The sequence below is a fragment of the Dendrobium catenatum genome, unplaced genomic scaffold (genome assembly GCF_001605985.2).
Source record: "Dendrobium catenatum unplaced genomic scaffold, ASM160598v2 fragScaff_scaffold_1483, whole genome shotgun sequence".
Taxonomy (NCBI): domain Eukaryota; kingdom Viridiplantae; phylum Streptophyta; class Magnoliopsida; order Asparagales; family Orchidaceae; genus Dendrobium; species Dendrobium catenatum.
The window spans coordinates 1,778,340-1,794,415 of NW_021319945.1; positions in this window are offsets into that span (position 1 = coordinate 1,778,340).

Below are 16,076 nucleotides of genomic sequence, written 5' to 3' on the forward strand. Positions count from 1 at the left end.
AATATCGTCCCGAACGATGTTACCAAAAATAAAAATCTTTTAGGGCACAACAGAAAATCTTTCAAGTTACAAATCATCAGATGTCACACCAAATACAACAGACTCAAGAAAGGAAAAAGATTACAAACTGACACAGACCTAGTCTACCAAATCTTGAGCTGGTTCCAAATTGCAGTCTGATCGTGTGAACCTGAAACGTTAGCACATAAGGTAATCGTAGAGAAATAAGGAATGTTTTCTATCATCAAAATCATAAACCATTAATCCGCAATAAGCGTTTCTACAAATAATCAAATGTTAGGCTTGGGAACCTAGATAAGTTTGGTTTCTCTTCTTGGCAAAATTAATCTAGATGCATCTTTGATATGCTTTGTTTTATGCATCTTTGATCTCCACCACACGAGATATGATTTACTATGAATCGTGCAAGTGTGATATATATGGCCAATCATTCCACAAGAAAAAAACATTTGACTCCAGGAAAAGGATTTATTAATCTACATACATGAAACTATCTTTTCTTAAGTTTTAAAATTTTTTTGCTTCTTATCAGGATTTAAAAATTTTTCAAGTGTAGAGTGAAAAATTATTCAAGTGTATGTACAAAAAAAGCTTCGTACAATACGAGTCATGCTTAGAAAAAAATTTTGCTTGCAGATTATTTGACTGCTCGAAGTGGAAAATAGCCGAACAAATTGTCATGTATGAAATGACTTTGTACAATACGACCAGTTTAAAAAATTACAATTTTAAACACTCCTCTAGTATGTGTGTGCAAAGTACTCAATTATAATCACACTCTCTCATGCTCAATAAAATTTAAAATATAAATTTTATTTACAATAAACCCTAATCTGATCTAATTTGAAGTCTTCAATAATATGGAGTATGATTTACTTGAGATGTTAGTACACATAACCAACATAATAATACTTCCAAAATATGTTAGGAGATTATAATAATAACAATAATATTTGAGAATCATGAAAAAATATACATGTTTCAAGAATATCAACAATAAAAAAACTAAATTGCAATGATCTTAAGAATCTCCCCCTTTTTTATAACAAAAAAACAATTATTGTTTGAGTTAACATGTATAACCTAAATTTCTTCTTAGCTCCCCCTAAAAGAATAAACAAGTAGATACAGGGAAATTCCCTGAAGATCACAAATTTATTATTATTATTTGTTTAAAACACAAGGTACAAAACAAAAACAAAAACAATACCAAGACCAACATAAAACCTAACACAATACAATATTACTCTTCCTTTTGATAATAACAAAAAGTGAATAAAAATGATGAAATAAAAGATGTCTATAAGAATCCATAATAATTGATCTTGAAAGAGATTGAAATATAATTGCAATAAATAAATTAATTATGTAAGATGAAAATGAAAATTTCAAAAACTTTAAACTAAAGAACAACTAGATAAAAAAATTTATAAAGATCATGAAGCATTCTAGACAATTCTATATGGAGGATTATTACAAAAGTGATGAAATGAAGATTAGTTATTTTCAATTTTTAATATAAATATAATTAAAAAATAGATTAATTTGAATTAAAGATTAAATTTAAAGGAAATAATAAATTCAATTGGTGATATTATGCATCTTTTCAAATATTTGTGGAAAGCTTTGTGCATCTTTTTCTATTTGGGCTAAAATTGTGTCTCTTTACATTTTGTGAATCATTGCGCATTCTTTCAATTTTTGTACATACTGTATATTTCTTTTTTATAACATTTTTTTATTTGATCCTTCTAAAATCAATAATCTAAAAAATCAAATTTCTCTTATTAAAAAAATAATTATATTAAAAAAAGAAATAAAAAATAATAAGACATCAAAATTGCAATAATAAAATTTAAATTATAATTACCTAAAATAAACATAAAATTGATATCCTTAACTTGATAAAGTTATAACTTAACTTAAATTTTTGAAAACTTATATTTTATTATAAAATTAATTTTGTAATGCAAATTAATTTAAAACATTTTTTAGATCAATTAAAGATAAGATTTTCATAGGCAAACTCACATTTCAAACAAAGAACAAGAGCAACTAAAACAAAACATGATATTTTTATTATTATCAAAATGATTAGATATATTTAAGTCATGGTATCAATAAACATTACTTCTAAAATATCAAAACATAAACACAAATCTAAACAACAAAATAAGTACTACAAAAAGAAATACACACTAACATCATCACATCATCATCACATCAGGAACGAACTAGCATAAGTAACTACAAAGAAGTACAACTAAAACTCTGAAGGATCCTGATCTAGAGGAGGAGGCTGGTTAAAGACTAAGAAATAGCTATTCATCATAGCTATATTCGTGTTCACTGAGTCAAACTGATCTCAGATCTACCTCATATCTTGTTGGTACTGTGCATCTTGTTGGTTTATGTAAGTCTGAATTTTATCAAAACATTAATCAAAGTGACTCTCCAATCGATCAAAATACTGGACCATCTCCTGAAAGTCAGGACCCTAAGCAGATGCAGATGCTCCCCCTTCTCCCTCAATATCCTCACTTGAATTCTCATTCCTCCAAAAAAGAGACTAAAAAGAGGCATCGGTGAAGTACATTAGCATTTCAGTGGGAATTTTAGAATGAATAATAGTGTACTTCTTTTCTAAGATGTAGGACATTTAATGTCCTAGAATAATATTTTACTTCCTTTTATGAGAGGGAAACCCAATTTCAAAAAAGTTGTGAATGTAATCTAGAATGAGTTGGGCTTCATCAATTTGTAGTCCAATCATAATCAAATAGGTTATAGAGGATAAAGAGTCATGTTTATGTGGTCACCAACTTTTTGAAAGATTGAGGTTTTTAAAACATGCTAGATAATCCTGGCATTTTCATTTAAAGTGTAGACTCTAGCCAAGTGCCAACTTGAGCAACCCTTCTAAGAGTATTGTTTATCTCAGACCAATCATAGTCAGATTCAGAGGTCATAGTGTGTGCTCTAGTTCCTTGAGTCCTTAGGTGTACAAAAGTTCCTAGATCTTTCTTAGTGATTTCTACCCATTGCTTTTTTACAAATGAAGTTATCCTACTCTCATTCTCCCTAAGATTCATATTTTCTAAGTAGTGAAAGGTCTTTTTATGATAAGCATAGATCAAAGTCAAAATAAAAAAGACTTGGGTTGAAGAAAATAGAAGCATAACTTTAAAGTGGATATCATCATGAATCAGTAGTCTTGAGGGAGTGATTTTAGAGGCCATAAACCTGAAGAAGCCATCCACATTACTTCTAGATAGAAAGTTGTCATCCCCACTCCTGGATGATGAACCCTTAGAAACTCTAGAAAACTTACTAGAACTTATCATTCCTAGGTTGAGAAGTATTCAAGGAGGATGTTAAAGTGAATGAAAATAAAATATAAAACCCTCCTATTTAAGGAAAAAATGACCCTTCATATAGTATGAAAAAGGAATCTTACGTATGATCTTGGGATCGTACGGGACGAAGAAATTTTTGTATGGACGAACGATAACGTCCAAAATGAAACAACATTTCATAATCACACAATTTATGAAGCATCCTTTTGTATAGAATTTTTAACCAAATGATCGAACAGATGAACAGGTGTTTGTTTGGGACGAACAGTTATTTAAGATCATTTTAATGGTGGTTAGGTTCATCCCCCGCAAATAATAACAAGTGGATCGTATAGATGACATATGAGTTTATAAGTATGATCAGTTATAATAATTGATTCTACCCGGATAACCATCTACATGTGTATAGATTAATGTATACAGACCGTACGAGATGGTGATGTCCTCATACTTTATGATGTATATGAGAAAAACCAAATTTTAAGCATTCAACTCCAAAATAATAAACATGTTACAGAATTCATTCAGTATGAACATAATTTCGTACAGTACAAATATAGCACTTAGAAAATTCAACATGAAAAACCAGAATTAAAACTTTTGATACATGATACACGTCCAAAATAAAGCATAAAAACAAAACTAAAATAAAAAATAACACACACAAATAAAACATTTACAAACAACAACAACAACAACAATAACATCAAGCCTTTATCTCACTATGTGGGCTACATTGTTCGACAAGTTTTACACTGGCTGTCAAAATACAACATTTACAAACAAAGATATAAAAACACACATAGGAAACATATCTAAGCATTAAGATCGATCACACCTAACCTTGCTCTTAATGTACTAAAATTATCAATTGCTAGTGATTTTATAAAAATATCTGCAAGTTGATTTCAGTTGAAACATGATTCAATTCAATTTCTCCTTGGGATACATGATTCCTAATGAAATGTTGCCTTATATATATATATATATATGGTTCTAGAATATTGAAAAGAATTTTTTGAAATGCAAATGACACTAGTATTATTACAATAAATTGGAATTGTGCCTATTATAAATCATAAATCAATCAATAGTTATTTCAACTAAAGAACTTGTGCCACACAACTTTCTAAGGTAATATATTCTGCTTCATTAGTACACAGGGCTACGAAATTCTATTTTCTACTAGACCAAGAAACTAAAGAATTTCTAATAAATTGATAAGTTTTAGATGTACTCTTTCAATCAACCCTACAAGCTATAAAGTTTGAATTTGAATATCCAATAATTTCAAATGAAGAGCTATACTTAGGATAACAAATCCCTAAGTTCTAAGTTCCCAAAAAATATCTCAAAATTCTTTTTACTGCTATCAAATATGATTCTTTTGGATCTGATTGAAGTCTAGCACACAAATAATTACTAAACATAATATCTAGTCTACTAGCTATCAAATAAAGTAAAGAACCAATAATTCCTGTAAATTTCCTTTAATTAATAAATTTTCACTTTTGGTCCTTATCCAATTGAATTGAGTAATTCATAGGTATACCAACTTGTTCAGTATTATCCATTTCATACTTCTTGAGGATGTCCTTAACGTACTTTAACTGACTAAAAAATATTCCCTCCTAAATTAGCTTAATGCTAAAACCATGAAAATAATTATGATCTCCCAATAGACTCATCTCAAATTCACAACTCATTGTTTTAGAAAAATTATCACAAAGATTTTTATTAGAAGATCCAAAAAATAATATCATTAACTTAAATATTATTAATGAGTATATCATCTCCCAATTTCTTCAAAAAGAGAGTGGTGTCAACAATTCCTTTTTCAAAAGATCTCTCTAATAGGAAAGTACTTAATCTCTCATACCAAACCCAAGATGCTTGTTTCAATCCATATATATTTTTTTTTTAATTTAAAAACATGATTAGGGAATTTTGAATTTTCAAAACCTAGAGGTTGTCCAACATAAACATGCTCTTGAATCACCCTATTTAAAAAAAAAAAAACTTTTAATATCAATTTAATACAATTTAAATCTTCTAAAACAAGCAAAGGCTATCAAAATCTTATTTTCTTCAAGTCTCACAACAGGGGCAAAAGTCACCCCAAAATCAATCCCTTCATTTGAATTATACCCCTTAGCCACCAATCTAGCCTTATTTCTAACAATATCTCCTGAGTCATTCATTTTATGTTTTAATACCCACTTAGTTCCAACTACACTTTGATCTTTGGCATTGTATTTATATCCCAAACATCATTCCTTACAAACTGATTTAATTCTTCTTGCATAGTCACAATACAAAATTCATCTGAAAGTGCTTGATTTACATTTATGGGTTCTTTTATTAAAATAAAGGCAGAATGATTGAATTCTTTGCTAAGTCCATGCCTAGTCCTAACACCCTCACTAGGTTCACCTAAAATCAATTTCTTAGGGTGATTTTTAGAAAATTTTAATTCTCTAGGCAAAGGGTATTCTATCTCAAATTGTTTTCCAAATTAATTTTTTCAATCTTTTGAGAGTTAAGTTTTAAGTCATCTGCTTTTAAACTTGACTTTTCTAAAATACAAAATTCATCAAATATGACATGTGTGATCTCTTTAACTACCAAAGTTCTTTTATTAAACACTCTAAATGATTTCCCAACACTAGAGTATCCAAGAAAATTCTTTCATGTGATATTGGATCAAATTTTAAAGGAGATTTTTTCATTGTTATATATGATCACCTTACATCCAAATACATATAAATAAGGCAAATTAGTTGTTCTTCCATTAAGAAGCTCATAGGGTATTTTATTCAATTTAGATCTTATGTTCACCCTATTCATAATATAACATGTGGTGCTAACTGACTCAGCCTGAAAATATTAAGGAAGTATATATTCTACAAACATGGCTCTAGTAGATTCAATTAATATTCTATTTTTTCATTCGACTACCTCATTTTGCTGAGGGGTCATAGGTGCAAAAAAATTGTGATTAATCCCTTTTTCCTAACAAAAATTCTTAAATATTTCATTTTTAAATTCACCTCCGTGATCACTTTGAATAGTTAAAATTTCACAACCTAAATTTCTCTAAACACAAGTTTAAAATTCTCTAAATTCCTTAAACTACTCATTCTTATTAAATAAAATTTTAACCCACATGAATCTCAAGAAATCATCAACTATTTCAATTTTGTATGCCTTCCCTTTTAGACTTATATTGCTAACCAGTCTAAAAAGATCCATATGAATAACATCTAATGGTTTGCTAGTTCTAAAATCTTTATTGTAATGAAATGAGGATTTCACCTACTTTCCTAGTTGACATGCATCACAAAAGTGATCATTAGTAAAGTCTAGTTTTAGTATACCTCTAACAAGTTCCTTTTGGGTAATTTTTCTAAGATTTTTCATGATAGTGTGACAAAGTCTCCTATGTCATAACTAAGATTTATCAAAAATTATTTAAAAAAAAAAACATTAGGAGTTTTAATACAATTCAAATCTAGCATATAAACATTATTTATCCTAATTTTATATAATACTGTATTTCCTTATAGACTTAATATGTAGCTAGTGGGAAAAAATTAATGCTATACCCTTTTTCACATAGCTGGCTTATACTTAAGAAATTATCCTTTAAGCCTTGAACAAGTAATATATTCTCAATGAAAAAATTTTATAACTTTTCGATCATACCTATGCCAACCACTTTTCTAGTGGTGTTATCTCCCAGTGTAATCTTTCCTCTATTACTGGCTTCCAACAATAAGAATTATGTTGTGTCTCTTATCATATTCTTCAAGCAATCCCTATCTAGGTACCAAATGCTCTCACGAGATCTTGTATGAGAGAGTAAATCTTCTTGATCTTACTAATCAAGATTATCGGCTATTATATATAGGTTGGTGACTTCTTATTCCTTTTTTGTTTCCGATGAATCTGAAGTAGAGTCTGCCCAAAAAGCTTTCTGAAATTTCTTCTTTCCCTATCTCACATTTACTTTCTTCTCCACCTTCTCCTTGTTAGCAGTGGATTTGAGATTGAGACAATATGATTTTATATGTCCAGGTTTCCTGCATTCGTAATAAATAACATCATTATAAACCTTAACATTTTTATGAAACTTACCACTATTCCACTGTTGACTTCTCCTCTGCTTCTTCTTTAGAAAACTACTGAATTGCCTTGTCATTAAGGCAATGTCATCCTCATCCTCAGGTTATGATTGATTACTATTCAAATTATCTACTTTGAGTGATATGTTCTTCTTCTTTCGTTGTTCTCCTATATCAATCTTCCTTTGACTCACTCCTTGCTCATAAGCAATTAGTGATCTAAGAAGATTATTAATAGAATAAATATTTAAATCATTCGACTCTATAATAGCAATAATTTTTGCATTATATGTAGTAGGAAAGAAATGAAGAATTTTATTAACTATTTCAGTATTAATTAATTCCTTACCTAATGCATACAAAGTAGTGACTATTTGAGTGAATCTTGTGTATATATTAGAAATGGATTCATTAGATTTTATGCAAAATAATTTTTTTTCATGGTACAAGATATTTAATCTATATTATTTTACTTCATAAGTAATACAAAGTCTATCTGAGATGTCCTTTCCACTTTTATAAGTGGAAACCCACATGTAATCTTCTAACTTAAGTGCACAAAAAAAACTTTTTAAATATTTTGCATTTAATTATGCTAAGTCATGTTCTTATACAGTCCAGCCAGCAAAGAGAGTTTCAATTCTAATGCCATCTACTAGTCTAGTTGGTCTAATATACCCTTCTTGAACTAAAATTCACATGCGATAATTAAGTGATTATAGAAATGTAGACATGCATGTTTTCCAAAAATTGAAAGGGATATTATCAAATAACGGATGTCTAGTGATCGAATATCCTTTAGGTGTGTTTTAATTTTCAAAAGTAGCCATTATCATTTTTCAAAAAGTAGTCTAAACTTAAAATTTCAAAACAAAGCTCTGATACCACGTATTGATTCCTAAAAGGTTATTAAACTTAAGCAATTTCCCCAAGGCTAACAAAGAGGGGGCGGGGGGGAATTTGTTATTTAAAAATCTCTTGGTAATTTAGAAGGGGCGGTGAATTGATAATTTAAAAAATTCTCTTGGATTTTATTATAAAAACCATTTTAAAATTTACAAAAATTTGATTCTAAGTTAAAATGAGTTTTTCAACCATAGTTAATAAATTGCAAAAAGTAAATGTGAAAAAATAAATAGACACAAAGTTTTATGGTGGTTCGGTCAAACATGACCTACATCTACTCCTTAAGGACTCCCTCTTCAGGTATTACATTATTACTAAATTGACTCTCCTTTAGCACCCACAACAAGGCGGAGAATCCTTTATAATTCCCCTCTTTCCCCAATCCCTGATGTGGAAGAGAATCATTGTCCTTTCACACCCTCTAAGTATCGGCAAAGAACCGCCATCCTTTCACACCCTGTAAGTATCAGCAGAGTACCATCATCTATTCACACTCTCCAAGTGACGGTAGAGTATCATCGTCTGTTCACACTCTCCAAGTATTGGCAGAGAACTAGATCTTCTTCAAAGATCTTCTTACAAGCAACAAGAAAGAATAAAAGAAGAGTGATAACCAAAAAATATAAAGAGAACCTTACATTTGAGTAATCTTTATAACCCTTCACACTCCACTTGTAAGAAATCTCTCTTAAACACTCTCCCACACTCTCTCTTTCACTTGCCCTTAAAAAATCATGAAGGACAACTCTTTTCACTTCAGTTTTAAAGGACCTTTTATATGAAAGGCATAAGAAACCATCCAATTAACTAAAATTTTTCAATTATGAGCATTTATGATTGTACAGTATGATCGTAAATTTGTACGCATGAATAGTTAAAAAATTATTCCATATGAACCTTTTGTGAATCTATATGAAATAACTTTATACACAATGATCATCTAGTACAAACCAAGTTTGTACTATATGAATAATTATAAAATTTGTCATATTCATCGGGATGAAGAGAGACCCATCCAATTCATACTCTGGAGAACGTACATATGAAGATGACATCGTATAATATGATGTGTTCAAAAATTTTAGAGTTCATCAGGATAAAAAGGGACCCTTCTAATTCGTACTCTTGATGGTGTACATATGATGATGACATCATACGGTATGATCTTTTCAGAAAAAATTTGAAATTGTCAGGATGAAAAGGGACCTCACATTTTTCTACTCTAGATGGTGTATGCAGGAAGAAAGCTTCATATAGTATGAATCATACTTAAAAAAAAATTTATGCCTACAGTTTGTTTGGCTGCTAGAAGGGGAAAATAACTGAACAAATCATCCCATATGAAATGCCTTTGTATAGTGCGATCAATTTAAAAAATTATAATTTTAAACACTCCCCCAGTGTGTGTGTTCATAGTTACTCAATTACAATCACACTCGCTTAAACTCGATAAAATTAAAAATACCGACTTCATTTATAATAAACCCTAATCTAATTTGATTTTGAAGTCTTTAACAATCTGAAATATGATTTACCTAAATTGTTAGTACACAAAAACAACAAAATAATACTTTCAAAATATGTTAGGAGAAATTATAATCAAAATAATAATATTTAGGAATCATCAAAAATATATATATATTGCAAGAATATCAATAATAAAAAAACTAAGTTATTTACAATCACCAATTTCGTACTTTAGACATTGTTTGTACGAAGGTAACTTCATATAGTATGAATAGGACTTAAATAATTTTTAGATGTAATTTGATTAGCTACTTTATAGAGGAATGCTCAGGTCAAATCATCCCATATGATCCAAAATCATGCAATACGATTAGTTTTTAAAAAATGTCAAATTTTTATGCTCCCTTAATGTGTATGTGCATGAAAACCCAATTACAATCACACTCTCTTAGACTTAAGAAAAATATAAGAAGTACAAACTTCAAATATTATTAACCCTAATCTAATCAATCTTGAAGTCTTTAGTAGTTTGGAGTATGATTTCTTTGAAATGTTAGTACACATAAACAATAAAAGACAAAATTATAATATATATTAAGAGAAAAAGCAATCAACATAATAAGATTTTGGAATCATAAAAAATGCATATGATATAAAAACATAGTTATGAAAACTAATTTTCAGTAGTTCACACTATAATACATCAACCTACGGGAATTGAATCCCAACTTCTTAATAAAATTGAATTCTCAAATTAAATCTCTTTCAATCTAAAATTTAAGACCAACACTTAGGACAGTTTGGGGCTCTTCTAAATTATTTTAGAATTCTAAAGCTCTTCCTACTTTTCATCCTTTGACCTCAAGAAATATGTTTTAAATTTTGATCCATTCATATTTTAAATTCTAGCTTCAATCCTTTTATATCAATCCTTAAAAATTTAAAAATGAATTTTTTACCCTTATTTTTATCGAGATAATTTATTAGAAATATAGGTTTCTTCTGATATAATTAATTATGAAGACTTGCGCTCATATGAGATTGAGAAACCTAGATCAATTTTTTAAAATTAAGTTTTTCAATAATTTAATTAATTCTCTTTTGAAAATTTAAAATTAATAATGATCGTTATCGTTATTTTTGAGTAATTGATAATGAATGATATTTCTTCCTCTGGGGAGATATATCATTCATTAATATGACTTTAAATATGAAATTAATGATATCATATCTAAATTATCATATTTAAATATTTGGTCGAATATCATTTTGGCCCTTTGTGGTCATAAGTAGTTATTCTGTTAATTTTATTATGATATTTAGGATATAATTTGTGATTCTAAATCTGAACCCATAAGGAGATCCTATTTTCACCACTTTAGGTGGTATATTATTGCTAATGGATGTTCAATTTTAAAATGAAAATTCAAATGTAAATTTCATACTTTTTCCAAAGAAAATTTATCTTTTCAAAATTCCAACACTTTTCAATAAAATAAAAAATGGTGACTCCACTGTGGATAAATATTTCTCTCCATCTTTAATATATATAGAAATATTATTGCATCGGTAGTTCTGGCTAACCTTCTTTCCATTTTCCCTCTACTCATTTTTCACCTAGGTGAGTGTGGCAAACATTAATAAGCAATGTCAAAGGAGAGGTAAGGAAACCTCTTTCAATGTTGGACTTTGATATTTTGCCTCTAAGTTAGTTGTTTGAGCAAATGAGTCAAGCCAAATCCTTTAAATTTCTTCTTTTTATATGTTGTAAACTAGCATGCTCAAACAATTCCCAACATGCTAAGTTTCACACAACTTACAGAAAACTCTTAAACTCAAAAATCAAAATTTAATTCCATTTAACAAAATATAGTTTTCTCAATAATTTTGTAAACATTTATGTTGAATGCAAATTAAACATAAAGAGTTTTAAAAATTAAAAGAGATTTTATCGAATTTCTAAATCTCCAAATTCTTTTCAAAATCATCTTGATCCAATTGTTAATGTTATATGTTTTCCTACAATACCCTCTTGTAGTATAACAAATCTAATGCATATTCAATTCTTTTAAAGTCAAAATCAATATTTAAATCCCTTTAGCAAAATCCAGTTATGACATTTCACACTAAGTTAGTTTTTTTTTTTTTTTTGATGAAATTGCCAAATGCATTAAGGCATAAAAGAAGGCCTAATACACAATACTAAGTGATAGAACTACTATTACTTTCCTCCTTTAACAGAGGAAAAAAGATAGGAGGAACCTTATTACTTTCTAAAACATCCCATACAAAATCCCCTTTCAAAGCATTGTTAGCACACAAATAAGCTAACTTGTTACAATTTCTATTAACAAAATGAAACATAATTACCTAAAATCCATTCAGAAAGTCCAAGTCTTCTCTTATTGAATGATCATCCACCCAATTCCCATGCCAAACCGAGTCCTATAAATGCCTCATGACATTACAGTTGTCTCCTTCTATAATCAATCCTTTAGCATCCATCATCTAATCCTTGATAACTCTACTCAACAAACAGAACGCCAATAGCTCCAAGTATCCAATGTCCCAATACAAAATAAAGAATCCAAAAGAAAGAAGAGTTCTTCCTCTATGATCTTTGAATATTCCTCCAATTCCAAATTCATTAGAACTAAGTAAGGATGCATCTATGTTCACCTTAATCCATCAAGGTGGAGGGGGATGCCAAGAAGTAGTCAGCATAGAATGTTGGTTAGCACCCCAGTGGTCCGAATATAGATTACCTTTAGATGATATAGATGCGTACCTAATAGCATTAGTAACAATAAAACCAACTCCAAGCTCCTGGCCTTCATGAATTAGATTATTTATACTCTTCCATGAATGAAAAACCAAAGCACAATAAGCTTTTGTAATAAATGGATTCACCTTCCCTTGCTTTCTCAAATTCTCCAAGCATTCCTGTAAACTTTTAAAAACTGGTAAGCAAAACACCCACCGATTTTGCTTTTTAATTTCTTGAATTAGCTTTGAACACTTAACAGCCACATGCTCCACATCTTCCTTCATATCACAACCTCTTGGACAAAGGTTGCTATCTAAAAATCTCTTATACATTCAGAAATATGTCATAGGAATAGCATTCTTCATGAGCCTCCACCATAAATATGATAGCTGTGAATTGAGCTGAAGATCTTTAAGCCATTTCCAATCCTGTATCACTGCTTGTTCTTCTTCTTCACATATTGTCTTGGTGTTTCTTGCCAGAGCTGTAATTGTTTTCCCTCAAAAACTCCTCACCAGCTCCAATTCATCTTCAGGAATATCCAATCCAACTTTTTCCTGACATATAATCTTCACTAGTTCCTCAACAAAAAACTCTTGTAGCTTCTAATGATTCCATGCTCCATTAGAAATAAAGCTAGGCATATTTGGCAAATCTCCATCCCCCATTGCTATAAATGTAGGCCATCTATCAAGGCTTTTGCCTAGGACCCAAATGTCCTTCATAATGTTCACCAAAACTCCATATTTGATCTTCCACCTCACAATTGGCCTTAGTGCCTTTGATCCACTCAGCAGCAATTTCCACATTGAAGAAGTATTCAGCCTCCTTTCCCAATCCCAAATGCCTCTACCATACTTAGTTGTTAAAGATTTAGTAAGAATAGAATCTTGCTTCTTAAAAAAATCCCAATCTAGCTTAGATCTTAATAGTTCAACAGTATCCACAGCTGAATGAACACCCAGTCCACCAAGGATTTTCTGTTTGCATATGTCCTTCCACGCCACATAATGTAGCCCATTGTTCCCATTATTTTGGTTCCATAAAAACTCCCTACACATTTTGTCTAGCTTCTTCAAAGTACTCAAAGGAACTAATTAAATTGAAGAGTAGAAGAAATGAATAGATTGCAACACCGATTTGATAAGAACCACTCTTCCAATCGAAGAGATTAGTTTTTTTTTCCAAATGTCCAATTTAGTAGCTGCTTTCTCCAATAGCTTAGTGAAATCTGCTACTACAAGCCTTCTTAAAGAAATTTTATTTCCCAAATAATTGAATTCTTTGACCTCCATAAACCACATAAGTTTAGAGATATCCCTCCTCCTCCTTCTTTCCATATTCTTGCTATAAATGATAGAAGATTTTTAGATATTGATTTGCTGACCCGTCCATCTATAATACTCCATTGTAATCTTCTTGATCCTCCTTAAATTTCCCTTTTTTGCATTAGAGAATATCAATATGTCATCTGTAAATATCAAATGGGAAATCCTAGGAGCCAAAGGGGCCACTTTCAAACCTAAGTTCCTTCCCAAGATAAGAAGGCATTAGTTAGTAGTTGGGAGCATAAAATGAATAAATACGGTGATAATGGAAATCATTGTTGAAAGCCATTCCTTCCTTTAATCTATTTAAAACCAACACCATTAACTTGAACCAAGAAGAGTGGATCAGTAACACACTCCTTTAAGAGGTTGGAGAATCTTTCTAGAAGCCCAAAATATCTCAAAACTTGCCTAAGCGTATCCCAGGCCATACTATTATAGGCTTGTTCCATATCCAGTTTGATTACCACCAATCCTCTTTTTGATTTAGAGAACTTGAACTTATGAAAAAGTTCTTGTGCAAGAAGCACATGCTCCGACAAAGCCCTTCCTTTTATGAATGCAATTTTTTCCTCATATACTAAATAATGTATCACTTTCATCATTCTATTTAACAAAACTTTTGCCACTATTTTGTAAATTGACATGCATAAAGCTTATTGGCTTAAAGTTTGAAGGAGATAAAGGATTACTCAATTTGGGGATTAGCACAACCAATGTTTCTTTCCATTTGGGAGACATTTTTCCTAAACAAAAGTAAGGTTGAATAGCTTTCCAAACATCAATCCCAATGATCTTCCAGTATGCCTTGATAAATGAATAAATAATTCCATCCACCCCTCGAGATATGTTATTGCCAAGCTATTTAATCACATCCTCTACTTCTTCAATATAAAAAAAGGCATCAAGGATATCATAGCTTCCTTGTTTTAAGATGTTCTCATTTAGGTGCCAATCTTCCAAATGGCAGTCCCTAAGCTTCCATTTGCTGTAGAAAAAATTTTAAAAATTCTCTTGTTAACTTCAGGTTCCTCTACCAGCTCCCCTCTATCATTCTTCAATTGCTTAATCAAGTTTCCATTCCTTTTACCATTTGCAAAGGCAAGAAAGAAACTAGAATTTGAATTCCCTTCCTTCATCCATTTGGCTTTAGCCCTTTGTCTCCACCATGTATTCAACCATGTAAGAGTGTAATTGAACTCATTTACTTTGTATCTTAGTAACGGAACATCGTTGTCCGAGAACTGTTGGTCCAGAGCTTCTTCTAGTGAAGTTCATTGAACTCCTCTTTCAGTTTCTCCTTTAATTCAACCAATTTTTGATGCATAGCCTTGCTCCAGAAGTACAAGGATTTAAAAACTCTTGAGAACCTCATATTTAATGCTTCCATATCATCTCCTCTCACCAGTTTAGCCCAAGAATGCTTGACCCCCGAGATTGCAGCAGAATAAGACAACCAAATATCTTCAAATTTATGAAATCTGGTTCTATGATTTTGTTGATTAAACATCTTCAATACTATGGGACAATGGTCCGAAGCAATTCTAGTCAAGTGCCTCACTGCAGCTTGACTAATCATTGTTAAGATAATTGCTATTTGCATGCATTACATTTTTGGCAACTTATAAAGTTTTGATGATTTCAAACATTATTGTTCAAATGTGTAGTTATATCCTAACAATATTTGAAGAATTGTATTTGCTCTTGTGTGTACTAACATTTCAGGGAAAGACTCCAGACTACAAGGCTTCAAATTAAAATCAGCATGAGATACCTTGAAATTTTTGAAGCTTGCACTTTGCTTAGAAATCAAATTGAAAGGGAGTGATTGTAACTTGAGTGAATAAAAACATGCACACACAAATAAGGAGATCATATTAAATTTGTATTGATCGTACAGGACGATTTTAGTTCGTACTGGACGATCAGACAGTTATCTCCTATAGAGCATATGGAACGAATAGAAATTTGCTCGAAAAATTTTCTAAGTCCTATTCGTCCAGGAAGAAATTAATTATCGTACAGTACGATTGGCTCTCTGTAAAATTTTCGTCCAGACGAAATTAATTTTCGTACAGTACGATTGGCTCTCTATAAAATTTTCATC